At 40.6% G+C, this 4526-nt stretch overlaps 1 protein-coding gene across 1 annotated transcript in view; it reads left to right on the top strand.

The window, feature by feature from the left end:
• The first annotated feature begins 439 nt into the window (after positions 1–439).
• ttc3 (tetratricopeptide repeat domain 3) overlaps positions 440–4526 on the top strand; it is a 92871-nt gene continuing 88784 nt past the window's right edge. Inside the window, exons 1-2 of the mRNA XM_043701353.1 lie at positions 440–489; positions 1071–1146. The gene's annotated coding sequence lies outside the window, so the exon portion shown is untranslated. The remainder of the gene's footprint in view (positions 490–1070; positions 1147–4526) is intronic.

Here is a 4526-nt window from a genome sequence, read left to right as displayed (position 1 = left end):
TCAGAGGTGGGGGAGGAAGAGGAGAAAAGAAGGGGGTGTCAAAGTACAGATTTGAGATGGCCCTTGTGGACTCAACCTGTAAGCCTGTCTTGGTTTGTCCCAGAGATCGTACTCTGGTAGCCTGGAATAAAAACCTCTTATAGACAGTTTAGTTTAATTTTAGTCATCCCCTTTATTTACTAATAGCATTACTGTTACAACATAACACTGGTACCTATAAGCCAAACTAACTAAGTTCTGATAACCCAGGAGAGTAGGATATGAGCTTTTCAAGAGCTCTGCTGTGCTGTCACAAAGTGGCTTCCTTTATACAAAAAGTTGACAAAAACACTGCATGTTCTTAGTTAGACAGATAACAGTGAAAGATAATAATTCGTAAGGAAGAGAAGTTAATTGATAGGTCTGTGTGTGCTTGACTGATCGCTCCTACAGGCCCTGAGCCATTCATCAGGTGGGAAAAACAAATCCAGTCGAGTTAGGCATCTGCTGGTGAGATAAGTTCCTATCAGAAAGAAGGACCAGTCTGAGCTAATTGGAAGTGTTCATAAGATAACCTTGCCCAGCTGGCATGTCAGATACCATTTTTTTACAAAATGGCTTCTTAGCAAGGAGGGCAAATTTTTGACCATAAAATGGATTCCTGACAGATTGTGTCAGAATCTCTTTTTAAGCTAGGAGCAGACTCCTGCTTTTTATCTTAAGCATAGAACCATTCTATACCTGAGGCTGAGATGTTACTGAAAGGTTTATTTAAATTGATTCATTAGTCTCGAATTAAACATGCTTTCTTTTCAGGGTTGTGATTCAAATTCAAATAAGACATAAGATCTGATTTAGTTAGAATTGATAGTGGGGTAGTCATGGTCTGTAAGAACAGCAAGTAAGTTAAAGCTTCATCGATATTACTTTTTACAGAGTTTGCATTTCATAACCAGTAATGACTACTCAAAATCATAATATCTCTGAATGCAATTAAATTCAATCCATAGCATGTAAGCACAAAAAGTTGATTTTCTACTGGCTTAGGCAGACTCAGTGCTAAAATGGTCTCTCTCTCTCTCCCTCTCTAGTGTCCTTTTGAACTCTCAAGTCAGGGACTTGTAACAGAAAGATGTTTTCCCCTCTGCGTCTGCCTAGCTTACAAGGGTAATAAGAATCCATTATAATTGACAGGACCTCACTGTTAATTACAAGGCTTTTGATGATAGCAAGTTTTGTTTCGAGGTCAGAATCAAACACTGTGATTAATTTCACAAGGGAATAGCCGTGAATTTTATCACTTGGTGTCCGATTTACACAGATTCACTGATGTTAAGGCAAATGTTTTTAGTAGCCTTAGAGCATCCTGCCATCACTTGATGAGAACAGATGTTTTTATCTTCTGCATAACCTGGATTCAGCCTCTTTGTGGCCTGACCCTCCCTGCCTGTCAGCTTATTTTCTAGTGTGCAGCAAATGTGTTCTATAATTCAGTATTACATTTTAGTATAAATGTTGAAGGACAAGTTTTATGGCTATAGATTTTGTCAGGGGGAATCAGAGATGGGGGAGATCGAGATGGAAAAAGAGGGGAAGGGGAGGGAGTAAAAGAAGAGGGAATCAGAGAATTGGGTTGAGAGAAAGAGGAGGAATGGAAGTGAAGGGGAGAGAGAGAGAGAGAGACAGGTGTGATCAGGGAGATAGGGATGGAAGATGGCCCGGGCCAGCAAGGTGGAATTTCTACAAGTAAAGCATTGAGGTTTTCTACAGACTTCCTTCCATCCATCCGTTCACCCGTCCACACACCCATGGAATGCTCCCGATGCTGCCCCTGCTGCTCAAGGAGAATCCAGCCTAGATCCATCACCCTTGTCAGCCCCAGTGTGGGGCAAGTGGCTCAGGGCCGCCTCTCATTCTGCCCCCCTCCCTAATTGGCCTGCCATGTCTCAGCCATGGGAATCAGGCTGTGCAAGCGGAGCTCATTTCCCCATCCTGACTTTGCTGTATCTTTGAAAGAGTCACCCAATTTACCCCACCTTCTGTTCTTCTTTCCATTCTGGAAAATGTGTCACTCTTGAATAATTTCAGAACCTGTCCTGCATCAGAAACAAAATAAAGTCAACCATGTATATTCCAAACCGAGATAGCTAGGTTTCCAGATGTTAAAGACTATGAGAAATATGGTTGTAATGTGGAAAAATGGCATTAAGGTCAGTCATCAGCGGTGATCCATTTAAATGGCAGTGTAGACATGATGGAGTCTTTGTGCTCTTTCCAAAATGTTAATTTTAACGGAAGCTCTTGAAGAAGGTGGATTGTATTTTTATTTACAGTTTCGGGATAATCATGGATTCATAACATTAGGAAATGTGGTGGTTAATTTATGTTCAAGGTCCTAACACAGCCACCTGTGCAGTAAATAAGCAGTCATGTGCCAGTCGGAATCTTTTATGCCTGACTGAGAAGGCAGGTAAGAGTTTGGTGTGACATCTCACCTGAAAAATGATGCCTTTATATGCACAGTGTAGCACTTGATACTGCTCTGGGTTACTGACATAGATTATGTGTTCACGTTTCTGGGGCTTGAACCCACTGTCTTGTACTTTATAGGATGAGTTTGAGACCTAAGTCAAACATGACAAAATGGGAAAACAGGTTCTTGTTTCAATTGCTTCCACCCCACGCTGTAATATCTAATTGTATATTGTCAGAGCCCCAGATTTTTCTATGGGTCTTGCCCCATCCAATGCTGCATTCTTTCAGCATTCAATCTCTCCTGTTTTCCATCTGTGCCATGACAACTACAGAGGTGTTTTGTTAGGTTGTAGTTGGAGTGAACCATGAGGAGCATGTTATATGAACACATACAAGAAAAATGGAAAAGCTGCATGATAGTTTCTTAGTGAACCTATCAGGAATAAAAAGTAGCGGTTAATGGTTAGGGTGATGTTTAGAGAAAGAAGTGTTGATATGGTCTACACTATATCTATGCTTGAATAAATGGTTAGGGTGGTGGATGGGATGCTGATCAAGTGGGTCACTTTGTCCAGAGAAAGAAAAATTGACAACAATCATAAAATCCTTACTAAGTGGAAGCAGGCCAGTTGGCCGATAGAGTCTGCATCGACCTTCTGAAGAGCATCCCACCCTGACCAAACCCACCAACCACCCAAAAACACTATTCCCATAACCCTGATATTTCCATTGACTAATTCATCTAACCTACACATCCCTGGACACTATGGACAATATAGTAAGGCCAACTATGGGAGGAAACCAAAGCACCTAGAAGAATCCAACACAAACCTGGGGGAAAACGTGCAAACTCCACACGGACAGTTGCCTGAGAGTGAAATCGAATCCTGTCAATGGCGCTGTGAGGAAGCCATTGACCCACTATGCTGCCCGTTAAAGCTTTTTCACTGGTTTACGGAGGGACATCTTCAAGATCATGATGGGTAATGATCAAGTATATAATGGTATATTTGTTCTTATCTCATTGACTGAAACAGAGGTTAAAATGATCACAGAATTGAAGAGTTTAAATTATAAAGTAACATCTTCCTACAATTGGTCTGTCAAATTCTCTGCCATTAGTTCTTGTTGAAGCAGAGTTTAAAGTTCCTATAAAAAGAGGATTCAAGTACAGTCGGTTCACATATAACGTGATAGTTCTGTTCTCGTGTGATCTCACATTATAAGACAATAGCGCAATAGCAGCACCATTTAAACTAATGGGGCCGGAATCGCGTTATAGCCAATACAGGTGAGGGAAGTTCGCATTTGACAAATAACGGGTCTAAATTCTTCAATCACATTAACGTTAATTCACGTTGAAGAAACACGCGTTACACCAGAACTAACCCAGAGCTCAGTATCATTGAGTCAGTTGAATTTAAATGTAATGAAGTTAAAATTGCTTCCATTCTGATAATGATGGCACCTTAGATGTGAGACAAGGAAAATTAACCTGTGTTATTGATTCTAATTGTTATTCAGAAATATACTAAAGAAATGGATGACTAAAGAAATTGAGGATTTTGTTAAGAAAACGAAGGAAGCATATGTAAGGTATTGACAGGATAGATCGAGTGAATCCTTAGAAGAGTATAAAGGAAGTAGGAGTATACTTAAGAGGGCAATCAGGAGGGCAAAAAGGGGACATGAGATAGCTTTGGCAAATAGAATTAAGGAGAATCCAAAGGGTTTTTATAAATATATTAAGGACAAAAGGGTACCTAAGGAGAGAATAGAGCCCCTCAAAGATCAGCAAGGCGGCCTTTGTGTGGAGCCACAAAAAATGGGGGAGATACCTCATGAATATTTTGCATCAGTATTTACTGTGGAAAAGAATATGGAAGATATAGACTGTAGGGAAATAGATGGTGACATCTTGCAAAATGTCCAGATTACAGAGGAGGAAGTGCTGGATGTCTTGAAACGGTTAAGGTGGATAAATCCCCAGGACCTGATCAGGTGTACCCAAGAACTCTGTGGGAAGCTAGAGAAGTGATTGCTGGGCCTCTTGCTGAAATATTTGTATCATC

This window comes from Chiloscyllium plagiosum, chromosome 12 (assembly GCF_004010195.1).
Source record: "Chiloscyllium plagiosum isolate BGI_BamShark_2017 chromosome 12, ASM401019v2, whole genome shotgun sequence".
Taxonomy (NCBI): Eukaryota; Metazoa; Chordata; class Chondrichthyes; order Orectolobiformes; family Hemiscylliidae; genus Chiloscyllium; species Chiloscyllium plagiosum.
Note: the sequence above shows the minus strand (reverse complement) of the source record. Positions and strands in the feature narration are given on the sequence as shown.